At 41.1% G+C, this 19999-nt stretch overlaps 1 protein-coding gene across 20 annotated transcripts in view; it reads left to right on the forward strand.

Moving 5' to 3' along the window:
• Positions 1–19999, forward strand: part of mef2cb (myocyte enhancer factor 2cb) — a 111576-nt gene that overhangs the window by 74520 nt on the left and 17057 nt on the right. For all 20 annotated transcript variants that reach the window (XM_042221230.1, XM_042221229.1, XM_042221234.1 and 17 more), the window contains one exon: positions 15071–15168. The gene's annotated coding sequence lies outside the window, so the exon portion shown is untranslated. The remainder of the gene's footprint in view (positions 1–15070; positions 15169–19999) is intronic.

The raw sequence follows: 19999 nt of genomic DNA on the forward strand, positions 1-19999 counted from the left end.
TTTTTTGCATTTTCCGTGTTTCGGTCACATGATGATTTGCTAAAAGAAATGAAAAATAGGCTACGTGGAAATTGTGGCCGGTGGAAATAACAGAGCGGGAAGCCCGAGGCGTTTGCCTGGAAGAAATGGTGTTCTGGCAGGAGGAAAGCCTTTTAACTAGTTTTACTGGGAAATATCGAACAGTATAATATATCCCCCACACCCACCCCCAAAAAAGAAAAAGAAAAAAGTACGTCTTCACCGAGAGAATTATATAAAGACACTGGCTACTTGTAGGTTACTGACAAGTGGGTCACTTCATTCTAACTTTTTTTTGTGGTGTAAAAAAAAATCTCTCATCTTTCTTTTCTTTTCACTCTCTCTCCAAGCTGTGTATACGTGCGGACGTGTGTGTGTGTGTGTGTGTCCAATTTGGGAGGGGCGGTGTGTGTGTTATGAGATTAGCCTACCTCTTATTAGGCAACTGGGACCAAGGTGGATTTATAAGTCTTAGTATGGGCCTGTGCTGTACACCGAGATTGAATCAAAAGATTCTGAGTGAAGTTTAAAAGTGTGTTTCTCCCCTTTCTTTTCATTATTGACCCCATTCTAGACTTAGTTTGGGAATTGCATGTAGCAAATCATTTCCCCTCTGTCTGGAAACCGGTAAATGCGTTCCGTTTGTCAAAGCGTGTTAGCGAAGCGCCTGCAGCAAATTCATTACCACCCAACTGCGAGGCTCACTTCGCAACCTGGTCAGGCAAGAGGAGGGAGTTGTCCACGCCAAACCGCGAACAATGCTGCCTTAGTTCGTGCGTGCAACAAAAGAACCGAGGGAACTTGTTTGAATTTCAGAGCACGTCCTCTGCTCACACAGAAGGATGGACTTTACACCCCCCACCCCCACCAAACACAAACAACACACACACACACCCCCCCCAAAAAACCCACAACCCCTCCTCATCATCATCATCATCACCCCCTCCCTCCTCATCCGAACCCACCATCAACAGGGGGAGAAAAAAACTTGCACACTCTGAGAAGCTCAACTGTGCATGCACTTTTTTTTATTTGGTGCTTGTAGACGTTATGGGAAAGTTGTGTCTCTCCCTCTCCCCATCCCTCCCTCTTTCTCCTTCTCTTCGTCTGTCATGTGCGTGGGATGCTCATGCTTTGCACAGAGCAGCTGTAGCACGCCGAATACAGGCTAGAGTGTTAGCGGCAATTTTAAAGTCCCCCCTCCCCTCCCTTCCGCCCCCCCACCCACCAAATAATACGGCTGGGATATTTGAAGGGAACATACACCATATCACGGTACACTCGGACCCCGTTGTTCTTCACCGGGTTGGGACGGCTTCTGGTCTGATTGTGACTCGCCATTAGGAAGTAAGTGCAACTTGTGTGTCTGATTTAAAGATTTCCTTGTGCGCAAAAGTTGAATCTAGACTATCGTTTAAAAACATGCGCTGCTGTTTTCTTAAAATACGTCGCTGAATGATGTCTCGCAATTGCGTTACACTTTCAGGAAAGAAATGTGAAGTTTGTGGCTTTTAACCTTTTTTGCACAGTTTGGAAATAAGACACTGATTGGCAGCCTTTAGATGCATTCAGATCCTAAGTTAGGCTTTATTCTCACAAAGAATAGTTTAATGCTATTAACTTTAAGAGCGTCTTCACTCTTTCATTTCAGCCTTCTGCAATTAAGTCATCTTTAAAGATTGTCAGCAGTGTTACTAGAGTAAAAGGTGCGTCAGAGATAATCTTCTTTCGTCCTCTTTGGTTATGAAAAACAGCCGAGCATAAAAAGAAGTGCTGTCCAAAATTTGACATTATTATTACACCTACATAAGGCATACTTCAGCGTCAATGAATCCACCGTGTTTGGGTTTTGTTTGTGTGGACTGGATGCAGTGAGAGAAGTGTGATTTCGAGAGCGATGTGTTTGAAAAAAGAAAGGAGAACAAGGACGGACTCATTTAGGAACAGAAACAGATCCAATCGCATATTTTTTCATGTTTGTTGAAGGACCTGAAATGTCTTGGTACAAAAGACACAAAAAACACAAAAAAGTTTGACTTTACTCTGAATGAATAACGTCACCAAAATCGTCACACACCGTCTTAAAAACAAAGCGTTCGTTGTACAGTTTTACTTATGTAGGTGTTATTACGCATGAATGCGTCGTATGTTCGAATAAAGCTAATACTGCAAAGAGAACTGCACCCTTCTGAAATGTTTGGCTTCTCGGCATTGTGTCTTTAACTTTCGCGGAAATGCAGCTTCTTGTAATTGCACAAGGATCAGCAGGTCTTACCTCTGAAAAACGGTGAGCTGTAATGAGAGCGTGGTCTCTGTGTGGAGGCCCATTCTGAACCCCTCTTTACCTTAATCAGGTGTGCTTTATATCGAAAACCGCAATGATATGCAGTTAGTCACCCAACAGATCAACAGAAGGACAGGATGATTTTTGGATGTGGTGAAGCTTACGGTGCATTAAAAGAAATAAAGACATTAACAATGTGTGCGTAAATGATATAATTTGGGGGCATTTTCCATTGTGCGGAGATCGCATTTGGGCAAATTCGGATAGGCTATATCACGTTGCGAGTGGAATATGTTGTTTGGAAATGGACAGCTGAGATTCGCAAATATGAATTTACTAGATGTGACTGTGAACGTTTGAAGGAGCAAAGTGTGTAGAGTAATCCCCCATTGAAATGCACAGGCCCTGTGACTCATATTTGCTCATTAAAACACCTCTGCTTTGCCCCTCCCATCCACGAAACGAGAGTACACTTGAGGGCCAGGTCTAAAACTGTAGCAAGTGAATGGAACACCTGAAGAAGAGGAGAAAAGAAAGTTAATGTGCCATTGACAAATAACTGGATGTTAATTTATCACCGATATGCACGCATGAACCGACTCAGCCAAGGTGTGAGATTGACCTTTTTAATTTTATTTTATTGTGAGCTGAGAGCCTTTCGCAGTTCGAACAGAATCAAAGTTCTGCACAGGATACAAGAAATGCACTCGATAACCTGCAGCTGCATGCTCCTGCGCATGATCCATCACATGTTCCATGTGCGTGTTATTGTTGACACACTTACAGAGCCCCTATATTTTTGACCTATTTGTGCCGAGCTATCAGTTAACTACTTACATTTCTACGGAAAAAGTGAGCGGGTTAACATCCTCGCGGAAAAGCGCTGGGGTCTCATTCCGCGGGAGGCGACACCGGCAGCCTACCTGAATGCCATTGTAGTCTGCCCATCTGATTGCGACGATGGCAAAAAGACAAAAACAACAACAACAACACACAAGCGGCTATTAAGGATTTCGACGCAAAGATCGAGCACGTGAGAGCAATTTGACTCCTGTTGTACAGATGTGTCTCGTGTGAGGAGCAGAGCAGTGAGCAAACGGGTACCGTGTTATTGCGAATAGAAAAATACAGCCTAGACAGGAAGACGCTGGCGCTCAAGCAGCGCAGCGATGCTCTCCTCACAAAGTTGTTTCGTTTTTATTGTTTAATAGCTGCAATTTCTGTTCGCGTCTCCCACTAAAAGCAGTAGAATCGCTCTCATTCTGTGTAAAAAAAAACCCCCACATATGGTTCCCTCTGCGATTCATTTTCATCTCTGTGTGAGAGAGGGTGTGCAGACTGCTCGCTGCAAGGCGGACTTACTCCAACGCGCTCTGTGTAATGGATGAAGATTGAGCATTGATATGAGGCTGCATTTGCTATTTTTTTATGACATCACCGGAGTTACTTTGTCGTGGTCTGAGGCCTTTGACCTCACTAGGGTTGGTCCATATTTTGGCCACCCCCAGCCCCCTATCCTTTGGGGATGGCCCTTATCCCCCCCTTTTCAGACTGATCGACCATGCAAGCCTGCAGAACGGACCCTTTGGCTCATAGTCATCGGTTTTTATCTTTCCTTAAGTACACATTGGATGCGAGCGGACAACTTGACACTCTGGCCAAAAAAAAGAAAGAAAAAAAAAACCAAGCTCCTGTCTTCATAATCCGAAACATTTACGTCGCAATTCCCTCTGCTGTTATTGCACTTTCCACAGGAAACAGGATTTCCCACCTTCTCTGCCGCGTTTCTTCTCCACTGGCCTCGCAGGATATCTATTGCCACTGCCACAACGACTTAATAGAGGCGAAAGAGCCTTTTGTGGGATTGAAGCTATTTGCATTGCAAATGATGGCCCCGTGCAAGGATGACTACACCTTACCGCGATTTTGAAGGCCCTCTTCAGCTCAGTAATACTGGTTAATGTCAAGTGAATATGACATTAACACTGGGAATATATATCTTTTTTTTTTCTTTTACACCAGGTGTCTAACAGTTCGGGCTGTACTATGGTCCCCTCAACGACAAAAATAAGGGAATATAAGGGATATAATGCACAATGTGACTTGAAGCAGGAAACTGATGACTTTTTTCCCCACCGCTATGTATATTTGAGTTCTGAGAGATGGAAACTTGGAGACCAGAAGATGAAATACACATGTGGATTATTGCTGAAGATTGGGAAGTGGGTTGTTATCTTTGGTTATCTAGCTGTATGAGTGTTCTGCTCGTCATAAAGCTAGATAACCGAAAGTAAAAACTACTTCCAGACTCGTCGAGGACTTTTGGACCACCTATTCCTACTCAGTTTCCCCATGGACCTGAGACTGTAGATGTGATTCATCTAAATGGGTTTATTTTTGTTCTTTTATTTATTATTATTTTTGTATCCCTCCCTCCCCTTACACACGTGCAAGCTTATCCACATTTAACCACACACACACACACACACACACACACACACACACACACACACACACACACACACACACACACTGAACTTTTCCTTAGACTGAAACACTTATGTTAAATTGTTTCATACTTTCTACAAATTGTTTTCAATCTAAATGTAGTTTTTAAGCTTATGGGGAGCATTAAAGATTGGCATTAAGAGCTTCTGTAGTAATCCACGTGTACGACTCCATGCTTCTTATTCCAGCATGATCGAGTCCGGCCAGGAAACGGCGCTGGCATCCCAAACAGTAATAATTAGGACATATACTGGAGTGACAAAAATGGAGAGAGAGAGAGAGAGAGAGAGAGAGAGAGAGAGAGAGGTGGGGAATAGGGGTAAAAGCAGGAGGGAGGTGGCAGAAGAGGGAGGACAGGAGGGAGGGAGGGGATTGGGGAGATGTTGGGGTGGGCGGGGGTGGGGGATCGGGCCCGCTTAATTGATTCCGTTAACCGCAGTGCAGGAGATGTGAACGACTGGACGATCCCATTCCCACGCTCGGTGGGGCAAGTGGCAATGCCATGCCCAGGCCCAGTATGACAGACAGCGCCGTGAGGACCTGGAGGGGCTGGGTGGGGGGATGGGGGACGACAGGGGTCATGAAAAGACGTCAAGTGCACCAGACTCATCTGCATCCCCAAAGAAAGAGGCGACGTTTCCCAGCCCCAGCCGACGCGGCGCTCCTAAACTTGGAGTAGTAACGGTCCTGAATGCGTTAATGTCTCCACAATTGTAGCAAGTGATAATGAGGACTTGGTTGGGGGGGGGGGTGTCATTATTTTAAAACTCTGCGGTTTATGGCCGCATGTGCCCTGTGTGCGCGCGTATCCGGGCATTTTCCTCGAGAATAATTTTGCAAATGAGTCTTGGAGCAGCTGAATGGATCACAGCTCAGCACTTTGTATTTGAACTTGACCGCGAACGTCCTAATTGAGATTAAGAAAACAATGTCGGGGGTAGAAAATTAGCTGGCACAGATAAAACTGTGGGGTGACACATGGGACCAAGCGTTGTAACGCACATTTAACTGCCTCCCTCAGACGGGCCTTTAAAAAAAGAAAACACATTTCCTCCAGTAAAAGAAGTTTATCACTCATGGTGCTGTAGATTCGAGCTTTTAACGCCTGTAAGCTTGCGAAGATGCCTGCTAGCCTTCTCGATGATTGCCTGATCTTAAAAATGAGAGGTTGTTTCCATTGCAACCCACGTGTTTCCAGCTTGCCTGTTTATTTTGAATATTTACAGATTTAATTTCATTTTCATTCTTTGTACTCCCATTCACAGTGTATGTTTTTCCTTTCTTTTTTCCCCTTTCTTTTTTAAAAAAGTTCAGATTAAAAAACCCCATCTGATTAAGTCCTATTTCAAGTTCAGCATATGTTCACAGTCTTTTGCAACAGAGGATTATTTAGGTGCCGTGTTAAACAGAGGCACAGTGGCTGAATTCAACACCGGCTTTGCTGAAAAGGTCTCTTGCAGACTTTCTCACACCGTCAGACAAAACTAGTGTCTCTTGTTCCCGACCCCTGTCAAAGACGGCATACAATACCGGGTCGTTTGGCCGAAAGAAATTTGAGAACACAATTTGGGCCGAGCTGCGGTGAATAAAACAAGTCTTATTGTCCTCGGTTAAGTCGATTGAAATCCTTGTCTAGCGTTATGAAAGAGAACAGTGTTTTTAAGTCTGGGGGGCACACCAAATGTCAACTCGGAGTCAGGAATATAAAAAAAAAAATTAAAAAAATGCCTCCGTCACTAAGGCAACATCTCATAGCCTGTCATTAGCCAAATTTTCGACTGTGGCATATTCAGCCTGTCCTTATTGCAAAATTATGCTATATATATACTATATATTATATATATATATATATATATAATATATGATATAGATATAGATATATAGATATATAGATATATATATATATTGGTTTTCTTTAAAAAAAAAAAGAAGAAGAAGAAGAAAAAGAAAAAGAAAGAAAAAGCATATATGCTGAATTTGTGTATGCTGCTGATCTATCCTAGTAGTCACTAATGGACCTTAGTTCAAGGCTTGTGAATAGAATTTGAAATGTAATGCTTGGTTGTGCTATTACCAGGAGAGAGCAGCATCAGGTCTCAAACAGTTGCAAATCACACTTGCATGTCTCTCCTACTTAATAACCTCCTTTGCTGCATGCAGGGAAGATGCAGTATGATTGGCGGCTAGCGTTTGTGTAGTTTTTGGGCTTTTAAATTCTAATTTGGTTCAAAATGCTGGTTTTATATGAAGTGGAAGCCACTGCTGCCATAAGTCCAAAAAATAATCAATAGCATTCTCTACATGTGATGATTACTTGGCCCCATCTGAAACTTACATTTAACTGATGCTGAAAATGTGCATCTCCTGTTGTGCATGGTCTCTAAAATATGCCTTAAATTAGTTAAGTGTCCTCCAGTCTGTGAGGAGCTTTTATATTATTCACGGAGGTGTTCCTAGTACAGTATAGTATAAAACAGGCTCATCCATTATATTGCTCTATATATTAATGTATAAATATACTAATATATATATAATATATATATATTATATGATATATATATATATATATATTTATAGTATAATAAATAATTTATATTTATTATCGGTTAGCCTTCCATCCATGTTCACACATGCAGTCCACTGCTGCCACACCAAAGTTTTCACCTGATTTGTTGAGTAACATAACCATGACGACCATCATAGAAGGTGTTTTCATATTCATTGGCTGTGCAATCAGCATATTTTATGTGAGTGTGTCTGGGCGCTTTATGTGATTCCTCTGTGCCTCTGTGCTGTGTAAAGCAGGTGCAATAGCAGGTTTATAGTATGTACCAGACTTGGATAATTTGTGCGCCAGACAAAGGATGTGAATATAGTATATAGTTCTCATACACGACACACACACACACACACACACACTCTCTCTCACCACACACACACACACACACACACATCATCACTATATATCATAATATAGTATATTATATAAAATATATATATATATATATATATAATTAATATATTCCTGTGCAAGTCGCTAAAAAAAAGCTGGTAGATTGGCGGGTATACAGAGTTATACACGTTACTTAGTTAGTTACAGCCACTTAGTTTAAAAAAAAAGACATCATGTGTATCTACATAGTGGCGTTTATGCCCTACCATGCATCGTGGATAGCTAGTGAGACTACCACAGTCATGTTGATGAAAGGGAACAATAGCTGTGTCTCAGTCAACAACGTCTGTCTGGCTTGGGCCATGTCTCACTCTTTTTGTGTATATCTGTGTGTGTGTGTGTGTGTGTGTGTGTGTTGTGGCTTTTTGTGTATATCTGTGTGTGTGTGTGTGTGTGTGTGTGTGTCCCCTGGACATGAACTTGAACTTGAGACAGGCGGCCAGACACCATCTGTGCACCAGGGGTAATGAATTCAGTGCATTCATGGCTGTGGAGCAAGCCTAGGCCACCACCACCCATTGATGAGCAGATGACTCCTATAGTCTGAGTTAGCTCTTCATCACTAATAGAATTCAACATTACCAGCTGGTAGTAGGGGGGATTGTTTTGTCTGTTTCCCTAAATGAGTAGCGCTGTGTAAGTGTGGTGGACCTTAAGTGTATGCCTGCAGTGTGCATCCTTGTATGCGTCTGCATGCCTGTCAGTGTGTGAGCATGTATGCATGAAGGCCTCCATGTTTTCCTGTTTATCTTTGTCTCTCCATATAGCATATGCAAATTAATTGACACAGACCTCTTTTCCTCCCCATATGTTGGTCTTTTCTCCAATAAAGCGCTGGCCTGCTATTTTAACAACACGACTGTGTTGAATTTATTGTCTTGATAATTGAATGAGCCAGTTCAGTATTTCCCCTGATAAAGGGTAGTAAGTGAATGAGGCATAAACCTTAAACAAGCCAGGCACAATGTGAATTCCTGCAGGCCCTCCTTCTCCTACTCCTCCCTCTCTTCTTCCAGCTCAAGCTTCTGTCACAATCACAAGCACATACACATACACACAGACGCATGCGCACACACAATAAGCTTTTCCCTCTGGTTGGTGTCGCCTTGGCAACGGTAGGTGAGATCACCTTGCGCATGGCAGCATCAGTCCCTGCCAATGCAGGACAGGTTCCTAGTTTCAGCGTGTGTGTTTGTGTGCGTGTCTGTGTGCGCAGGTGAATACAGAGTGTTTTATGCAAGAAACTAGAATGCCACCCACCCCTGTCTCCGTGGCTTAGCGTAAACACAGCTTTTTGTGTAAGGTTACATCTTTTTGCTTAAATCCCTGACATTTGTTAATTGATTAGCTTCAGGTTTCTTCTTGTTTCCTCTTTTTTTTAATTCATAAACTGAAGTTATTATGGTAATCTAGCTCGTAAAAAATTCATAAGCGTCTCGATATATAACACAAAACAGAGTCTGAGATAGCAAATTCGTGTTTTACAGACACGCACGCTTAAAAGTGTCACTAACTTCACTAAGGGTGTCACTGCTGATTAACAGGGATCTGATCAGCCACTCTCCATAACAGACCAGCCAACCATAACTTGCCAATAATCCACTAAAGAATGTCATGGCCCAGCCCTTTTTAATGACATCATGCATGGCCACTTGAATGTCTTGTGGGGAGCAGCGGGTATGCTGTGCTCTGCCACACTGTATGCCCCCCCTCCTTCAACTAACTGTGTGGATATGCATGACCGACATGTTAGTCAGACACCTCACTTAACTGTCAAATGTCTGTTATGCAACATAATGGGATTGAGTTTGAAAGCAACACATTTTTGTTGTTTGTATGGTGTAATCCTGCCTTTGTCAGCAACTATGAGCTCTGTTAATATTATCATTAATCTTTTTTAGTATGATGTTAGAAATAAAATGTAAGTAGACTGTCAAATTATTTGACTATGTTTAAAAATTTCATCTTCAAAACTTCAAAACTGGAACCAAAATGAGTTTACATTCATCATTTAAAACTATCTTATGATAACCTGAAAATGTTCTGAGCATGCGTAAAACTCTGAACTTTATTCCATTAACTGAACATTAAGGAAATTTGGTAATTCCAAGACTGACACTTCTAACCCCCTCACTTAACCCAAACCCAAATCTTATTAATCTGCATTGCCAGTATGCATGCTAGTATGCTCTCAAAGCACCCTACATTTCCCCCCATATTTGATGCATCACCTTTAAAGTTAATCACAGTGTAAAAAATATTCAACAAAAAGCGCAATTTCAAGACAATTTAAAAAAAAACAGACATAGGAGGGATTTTTGAGGAAATACAAACCAGCCTTTTTTAATGCATAACAAAAAAACAGAAAAAGAATTTCCCACCTTATTGTCTAAAAATCAATAACTAAATAAATAAATAATTGAAATCCAAGTTGATATATAGCTTATCTTACTATTTATCTGCACCCCCTGTTGAAGTTTTTAATGGAGTGTTTTTTAAGCTGATAAGATGTTTGTAATTCCCCAAAATCTAACATTACAACAACTTACTAGTAAAATATGCTTTCAGCTTCGTGGCTGTACGATAAGATATCAGCACTGTGGCAGCAGCAGTGCAGACTAAGGCTGTACGCACAAGTGCTATTTTTGCTAAAGTCTGAATCTGGCTGTCTGCCTGTCTATATCTGTGCTCTGCTGGCTTTTGATTATGCAAATACTATGCACTATAAATGAATTAGTACACTTGCATCTGAAACCTGCTTCAAAGCGTGTAAATAATACATTTGGTGTCACTGCATAATTCATTCTCTATTAATTACATACACAAGACTGCGTGCTATACTCTGCATTTAGATGGTGTTAGGGTGTTAGGGCAACGCACACTCAGATGTTGTTTTCTTAAATATAGAACACATTGTGTACACAACCGCAATCTGTCAGTATCTAGATACTTGCTTCCAAAGTGCAGTTTTAATTCAAATTGCCTCTCATTGTTTTCATAATCATTTCCTATTATAAAACTATCTCTGCATTGTCATCCTAACGCAATTTCCAAAACTCTACTGGCTTTAATCGTTGAATTAGTAATTCATTTTTGAGCGGGCTCTGATTGTGTAAAACACAACGCCCTTTTTCATTGTTTTTCCCCTCCTTTTTCATATCAAGTGCCTCTGTAATTATGTATGAGAGGAGGGGCTTCGCAAAAAAAATTAAATAAGCGCAAATATTTTAGACGCGCATCCCCTACAATTAAAATATGCCCATCGTCGCGCGCTTTGTAAGGCATGTGGTATTGAGGCCGGGCTACAAATTTGAATACGGAGAATCGTTTGAAAAATATATGCTGTTCGGCAATTAAATTATATGAGCACTTGGATGAGGAAGCACTACCACTGCATATAGAATGGTGAGCAGTAGTTGCTACGCTCGCATTAGCATCTGGCCCTTTTATGTAAATTTGATGAGAAAGGACTCATGCATATACGCCAGGGCTGGGGTGTACTCGCCTAATATCCTTATTAGAGAGGGATGAATTAAATATTTATTAGGGGGGCTAAGGGTTAGGAAGGGGGGTGGGGGTGGGGGGGCTGTCCTGTGTTGTCATGAGGACCTGAGGAGAAAGAAGGGGGGGAAAGGGAGGAGGAGACTGGCTTTCTGTAAGAGTGTCTCTCTCTGCCTCAAGGTGCCACCATCTTAAGGCGTTTGGCGGTAGTGAGATTGTGGGGAGGGTAGACCTAAAATGTCCGCTGGCATAGACACACGCACGCATACACATTAATGCATACAAATTTCCGTGAAGCATGTGGATAGCACACAGATCTGAGAGTCAATTATTCAGATACTGTCGTCGGCAGCTATGCATGCCGAGCATTTCATTTGCATCTATTAATTCCTTCGATTACTGTCACTTAGCAGATCGACCTGTGTTTAGCTTTCTGTTGCTCGCCGCTTATTGTGTACGAGCGCTAATACCAGCACTGCGGCTATCACATTTGCTAATATTTTGGGAATTTCAATTTGGCACGTCAGTGTATTTTTATCCCTGGAAACAATTTTCAGCGGAGCCTTCGTTAAGGCCTCGATGAAAGCACTGTAATGAGACACTCCAACTATTTCCTTATAGGTATATCTATATAGATATATATAGATATATCTATATAGATATAGATATGAAAAAAGAACTAAATTGTGTGCATTTACCATCTTTTTAAAACATTAAGCAGTTCTTTAAGTTGTTTGATTGCTATGATTTTCAAACACTTGCCAATTTAAAAGTACTTTTTGTATATAATATAAATACATGGCTTTGCTTACTTAAACGTTATAGATACAAGATGCAGCATTTTACCTTAAGTGAGAATTTAGAGAATTTTTTGAAAATTTCAAAAATGACAATACGAACGCTACAGAGCAGGCTAAGAAAGGCACTGACAATATTGTAAGTTTATGTAAATGAACGCTTTACTGTTCTCCCTATCATTTTCTGTCTCCTTCTCTCTTACTCACTCTCGCTGTCACATACACACACTTTAGCTGACCTCTCCTATCTGTTAATTATCATAAATGTGCTTAGTGAGCTGGCACACACGGGCACAAACGGGCACGCGCACACACACACACACACGCAATCACATCCCCAGCGCACAAACACACATTGTGCAGTCAGATACAGACGCAGCATTAGCATTCCCTTTCATCGTGAAGTGCTCCTGAGCATGAAAAAGAATGTGCAGGAAATTATTCAAGATGAATTATGCCACACATCATCCCAAGGATTCAGGCAAAGACACACACACACACACACACACACATACAATGACAAATACGCACACACAGCTTACACGCCAAAAAATATGGGGCTCACCAATCTGGGGAAAGTATGTTACCGAAGGAAATTTGGCTCTCGCTACAATTTCAAGATTTAGCTTAAAATGACCGTTAACTCCCGTACGTGGATGTGCATTGCTGTTAGTCTATTCATTTGTGAGTTGCCATCCTTATACATTGAAACTGTCTCAAAGATTACGTGTAATTATTCCCATGTGAATTCTGCGTCCTTGCACACTTGCCTGTTGTCCCAGTTTTCCATGCATAAAGTATGTACACAATATCAGCTGATCCCCTTCCCTACCTCCCGGTTTCCTCTGATGAGTGGTATGCCCTGGCGCATTGCCAAAGATGTGAGAATAATTAAAAGGCTGTGAGTTTGAATCTCGCGTTGGCTAATGGATTGTTACTGAGAGGAAATGAGACAGGCAGCATGGGGGAGCTGGGTGGCAAAGCAGACCTTGACTTTGGATAATGAAACACTGTAAGCCACGGTGGTGGAGAGAAGACACACCTCTCATAAAGCAAATGCTTTTGTTCTGCGACTACTCCCTTTTGTCATATAGGCAGGTGCAATTGGAAGGTGTCGCACAATGTGGGAAAGACACCGTCAATCCTGCGTCACTTCAGTCAAAATAGTCGTAATTTTTTCCCCATTTTAATTTACAATCTCTTCCAAATCTCTGCAGCTCACTTAAATGGTCTTTTTAAAAAAAAATGTTTCTCCACACAAGATAATCATTTTATGGCTCGTGTACATTTCCCTTTATGTTCTCTTTTATTGCCTCGGTGCGCGATTGCCTGTGATATGTATACGTCTGCAATTTGCATTATATTTAGCATCCAATGCATCACCACAGTGTCGCTTAAAAGAAAGCCGGCTTGAATTTTTTATTTTTTTTTTGGTAGAGTGTAGCACCTCTACCAGCCCCCCAATCCACCCAACACACATGTAGGCTCAAAGCGTTGTGGTGGGGAGAGCAAGGGGAGCAGAGCGAAGCAGGGAGATAGAGGAGCAGGAGGGAGATGGGATGAGACAAGTCACACAAGCCGCAAAGGGAACAGGGTGAAGGTGGAGGGGGAATGCTGTATAGTTACCCTAAACTCTGCCGTAGGGCTAGAAACACACATAGACACAGCAACACATGAATGCAGACACTTACACACGCACACTGGTTTGCCACACGACCGCAAGACACACTCAGAAATATGTGGAACATTGCAGTGGGGAGTATGAGAATATGCACCGATATCTCAGTGATTTATTTATTTATTTATGTTCCTTTTTTTTGTTCTTTTTTTACTCCCAAAGTCTTGATTGAATTTAGAGATGCAAGACTTCCACGTTTCTTTCAGGGTGCTTGATATCAATGCGCTTGTAAAACCTGTATTTGATGAAATAAAAAGGCAAGTAAATGGGAAAAATAAGATGTCGTAGATGCATTATTAATTACTTCATACAGCACGCACTGCAAGGGTGAATGTGTTGTTTTGCACATGCGCGAGAGCTTTAATACAGGGCTCTAATAAAATGTGGCACCTGTCAGTTTGACACTGACTCGCTAAAAGAGTCTCGCAATCACTTGGGAACACAGGAGGAAAGAAAGCCAGTCTAAAGTGACTACATAGTAGCCTACAGTATATTTCTGTACATAGCCTCCTAATGAGTCATAAGCACCACATGAGAGCGGCGAAACCTAAAGAAGTGTTATGTCTAAAGTGCACGCTTTGTCATCCATGTTCAACTTTCTGACATCGGGCCAATTTTTTAACTGACTTCTGTCTCAAGGTGAGGAGAGTTCCACCGGTCATATTTCATATACAGGGGGCAAAAGGACAGAAAATGAGAAGCTAAAATGAAATACTCCTGATTGTTTAAGGATGTGTTCAGGTTCACATGGTGGCTCGCTGGATAAAGTCACAAATTAAGTCTCAAACTATCCTCATAGGCTGCTGCAGTCTGTAATGACCATCTCTGACCTCAAATGCATTACTCAAACAACATGGCTGCAGAAAGTGTGTTGGCATACACCAGAGATAATCAGGCAGTTTACAAGAAATAGCAGACTCTTTTAATATTATAGCGTTAAAACGCCGCAGCAAAAACTTTAACATTTGAGCAAAGATTTATAATGATATTTTGAAGTATGCAAAACTGCTTGCCATGACCTTCAAGTGATACGCAAGTCAGCCGTTCATGTTCTGTAAGGTCCCAGGTTTGGCGTACTATTTGTGGCAAAGAGTAAAGGTTGAGAAGACATTTGCACAAAGTTATTGCCAATTGGAATTCCTCCAAGCAAACTTCGCTATGCTAGCTATTTCCCTCCTTAACCATATAACTGTGTGTTTGCTGTCATTCTGATGTTTTTTGGGTGAAAACCCGTTAATTGTGATTTGCTCGGGAAGAGCTGTTCAACAAGTAAAGGTTACCGCTTGGTAAACACTCCCTGCTTGTGTTGTGTATGTCTTTCATTGCTGCAGTGCTGGAGAAAGGGAGCTGAGAGAGGAACTGCTTGCAGCAGGAAGTAGAGGTCAACACAAGATTTCGGGGGTTTTGCTCTCTAATGGACCCACACGAGGTGAGCTTTGGTTAATAAACCAAGTGTGTGTTTGTGTGTGTGTTGTTGGTCTAAACTGTTCGAAATGAACGTGTATGAACATTTAGTTTTAGTGTATTTTGTGTATCTATCAGAAACATAAGTTTACTGTGACCTCTGGTAGTTCAAGGACAAAACATTTCAGTAAAACACTCTGTACCAATTTCTTGCTTGGCTTTTTATTAATAATTGCTTTATTCTATAAAACATAATTGAATTATCGATTTGCTAGACACATGTTGCGGTCTTATTATGCATTTGAAACTCATTTGGATGTTTTGAATACAAAATAATAAAGAATTTTGTTGGAACATCCAAATTTCTTTGTTGCCAGTTGTTTTGACTGATTTTTTTTCCTCTATGCCTATCTCCACCGATGTGTGTGTGTGTGCGTGTGTGTGTGTGTGTGTGTGTGTGTTTGCCTGCAGCAAAGTTAGCCCGTGTGTGTTGGATAAAGGCATAGATGTTAGCAGTGGTCCAGAGGACACAGTAAACAGAATAACAGCGGTTTGAAGGGAGCTCAGGCAACGTGATCGTGGGCAATATCAAATCCCATGACCCATTCTTTGCCCTGTGGTCGATACCAAAGACAACAAGCACGGGGGAAACAGAGGTTACTGCTCACTATTCATCATCACAACAATGCACACACAAACAGTAACTACAACCAGGAAGTGATTGCAAAAGAAACATCTCCTCTAGCTACCAGAACCCGCACATTAACACTAATTACGTGCAAGGCATCTTGCTGTTCACATGCAACATTTTTATGCAATCGTAGGCAGACAGATATTTTAATGATTAGTTTAATGAATGGTTCTCATAAGAATGAAATTCTTTCTAAATTAGCTGACAGCAAGAGCAAATATTCCTCATAATATTCCATATATATATATCATATATTCTTAGTTTGATTCTTGCTGATGCTGAAAAAAAGAAAAAAAAGAAAAAGAAAGAAGAAGCGCCGGTATGGTGGCATATTAGCACCCTTAGGTCACAGTGCCCTGTGGCATTACTGTTCTTAATTACTCCCAGTACTCGTACACATTCGGTGGACTTCTCAGAAGAGCCAATTAGAAGGTCAGGGCAAGTCACTTGGTAGGAGCAGTCACTGCAAAAGTCTGTAGAAGTCTTAAATTTCACCCTCATTCTCTTTCCCTCTCTCACACAACTTAGACAACACAAAAACATTTACACTGTAAATCTTCCTTTAGTCATATCTGTCGACCATTAAAACAAGCACTAATAAAAAATAAAGGATGTCTGCTACACAGTATTGTTTGTTTATATTCCATCACCTCATTTGTTATGCTATAGTCATAATCATCTATCAGTCATGCAGATTTGAAGTACAGCTGCTTACTATTAGGGTGCCAGCGGGAGTAAGTATTTATAATGTGCCGCCTGCATTCAGCGAAACCCTCGAGTCTTTGCAGGCCGGCTTCTGTATCATCAGTGCTATCCCACAGCGATTAATGAAGTCATCTGCATGTGTCTGTATGATTAAGGAGCACTAAAGTGTCATTGTGTGTATGTGTGTGCGAGTGCGTGCGTGCGCGAGCGCGCATGTTGTCTGGTCTTCGTAGATAAAACAACAGCACAGAACAAAAGATGCCAGCATACGAGAAAGCATCGCATTCGTCCAATCCCAAAGAGCAAAATACCAATTTTGCACAGTATTAACAGCACAGTAAATATGAAGGCTTCATTCTTCATGATCAGGTTATACAAGAAGAGACAATTTAAAAAAAAAAAAGAAAAGGATGAGTAAAATCAAAGTGGAAATTAAGGGAGAAAAAGTGAATTATTTAAAAAACACACTGTAAAATACTGAAAGTTTTTTTTTCTCCCTCTCTCTTTCTCTTCAATGATTTAGTTTCCATCTATAATTTTCCTATTTCCTATTTGTCAAGTAATTCCATATTTCATGCTTGGATGCAATCCTTTCCCCATGCTATATATTGCAGATGCTCATGCCTCTTAGCGATAGCATAATATGTCTTTTCCATGCTTGTTCAAAAATTCCACAAAACTAGAACATCCTCATCTCTTTTTTTCCCCACTCCCACCCCCAACACCCTTCATTCTAATCACGGATGCACCAGAGGATGAGTTTGGTATTTGTGCACATCTCATCTTATCAATTCATAATTAAAATATATAAAGCTACAGTTCTTTTTTTCCCCCTTTTCATATAATATCTAAGTAGCTTTCAGTGGGCTGTGTAATAGCGCTGCTTAGGGAGGCTTTCTTCTGCATCACCATACAGTCAGAACAAAGGATATGCACATCGTAAAAATCATGCAAATACATGCAAATTGCTGGCAGCAAGAGAAAGCGTAGTAGCAGGAGGGGGGGAGTTTGTATAAGCAGAGAGGGATGCCAAGGACTTTGTATACAACACTCACACACACATTCTTTCTTTAAGTTGTGTCATATAACTGAAGAATACTGCTTTTGAATCTCATTGTAAATCTCTTCTCAAGACTTTCTCCTTATAAATTCCTCTTTATTTCTGTTTACCCGCAATGCATAAACGATATATGGATTTGTATTATTTGCGGAGAACCGCGTTCCATTTTTATGATGCAACAAAATGTATAGTGCTCATTGAGGACGCTATTGTAAATGCAGTGAATGCAAATGTGATTCACTGGCTGCAAAAAGCATGCGTGTGTCTGTGTGAGCGTGCGTGCTGGGATGATGCAATATTTTGGCTGCACCACCTCAGAAAAATGCAGAGCAGATATTAGTGACACCATGCTAATAACGGTCACACCCCTCCTCCTTGCCATCACAGTGAAAACTTTATCGTACGTGATACAGAAACTGTAGGGATTAGGTGAAGACAGCCAGGTCCTTTTCCCTCTACCTCTAAAAAGCAATATGCTTGCATTATATTTCTTGATATTAGAATTGGCTGTTAATGTGGATGTTCAGAGCCATGACAGGGTTACTGCATCATCACGGTTTCATCAGCATAGAATTCCTTAAAGAATAATTTGTGGTCTACTAAACTCAAAGTCACATTGCTTACATCCTAAATTGCATAGCATTTTTTTTTTTTAGATGAAATGTTTTTTGTTTAGTTTTTTCTTGAAATGTATTTATGGGTTTAGATTTCCCTGCTTGTATTTCATTTTCATACCTTATTTGAATATAAATCCTGCAGTTACCCAATAAAATCCTTATCAACAACTGAACATTTTGCACAATATATTTATTTATGTGAAATTAATTCCTGTAGCATCTCACCCCGATGACCAAAGCTGATCAAGACAACAGTCAACAGTCAGTAATGCCTTCTGCTCGCCTGCAAACAATCATATTTAAATAACACCGCCCTCTTTCAGACACACACGTGCACACATACACACACGGACCAACCCGCAGACACAATATGGCAGGGGAGGAAAAAAAGGGGGGAGGGCACACACAGAAACACACTCACAATTGTGCATAATGATGTTAACATTCCTGCATGTCTAATGCAGGGGATATTGAGACAGACACTAGCTGGTCTGCAGTCTCGCTGCACATTGTGTGTGTTCACGGGTATAAACGGTAGCAGGGCATAATGATGTATTAACTGTGGCTTGCTCTCGCTCTCAGTGTTTGGGCTCCTTGCTGAGGTTACTACAAGACTATGTTAATCTTATGCAAGATCACGCTGCGCTTTATTTTCTAGTCTGCTGCGTTAAATTTTAGGTGCGCTGCTAAAGAAACATCCGTGTTTGCTTTGGTTTTTGCACAGAATTGCAACCAATAGACCATTTATTGCTTTTTGCTTTCTTAAACGCTTATTCATTTTGGAGTGATTAACCAGATTTGCAAAGCTATTTAAATATTGCATGTAAACGAAAGAATAGCAGTGGGTGTAGCATTCCAAGGTTTTAGCAGATAACAGCTAAATTTAAAAAAAAAAAAAAAGCCAAGTTGATACAAATTAAAACATCATCATCCTTCATCATATTTATTCACAAAGAATATCTTAGAGGGTGTGGCCAATTTGAAATGCAAGCAACATCAAGTGTGGCACATATTTTTCAAGTTCCTTCCAAATAAAATCTGCACGAATATGGATATGAAAATGGAGCGGCTAGATCATAAAAGATGGAAACAAAGAAGGACAGACAGCATATACTGGCAAGGACAGGCAAAAGATGAAGCTCATTTTTCCATGGGCACCCAGTGGCGTCTGCATTGCAGATCGCTAAAATCCCCCTCGAATGCATCCCTGGGCTTAAGGAGGGTGGAGTGGGGAAGGGTGAACAAGGGCTGGGTTTATGCTATCCCTGCTTTGGTACACTTTGTTTTTTTTTTTTTTTCCTTCCCCCACCAAAATATATTTTTTTCTGTCTGCATCAAATGTCAAGTTAATTTCCTGGGCGCTATGAGGGATGTGTCCTCCCCTTCGGTATGTGTGGCAGGGTGGTGGATTGTGTCAGGGTGCTTTGCGTGCCGGTGTGTTTATGTGTGCGTGTCTCTGTGTGTGTGTGCGTGTTTGTGTCTATATGGGTGAATGGGGAAAGGAAAAGGGGCATGGCAAGGCAAAGAGAGAGATGAGAGGTGGTGGTGGGGGGTTCAGTACAGTATGTATAAATTGGTTCTCTCTGAAGAGCTAGAGAGGTGTGTTGAAAGTGTGCATGCTTGTGTGTGTATGCAAGTGTGCCTGGTTGTATAAGAATATGATCCAATTATTAATAGATACTTTTGGCAATGTAGCCCTGGCCATGTACCTGTCATTTTCCTTTTTCTTTTTTTTTTTTTGTGAATTCATATGTTCCGGTCTTTTGAAATTTCATCTGAATTG

Source organism: Haplochromis burtoni, unplaced genomic scaffold (genome assembly GCF_018398535.1).
Source record: "Haplochromis burtoni strain Fernald_Lab_line unplaced genomic scaffold, NCSU_Asbu1 Contig_63, whole genome shotgun sequence".
In the NCBI taxonomy this organism is placed as follows: domain Eukaryota; kingdom Metazoa; phylum Chordata; class Actinopteri; order Cichliformes; family Cichlidae; genus Haplochromis; species Haplochromis burtoni.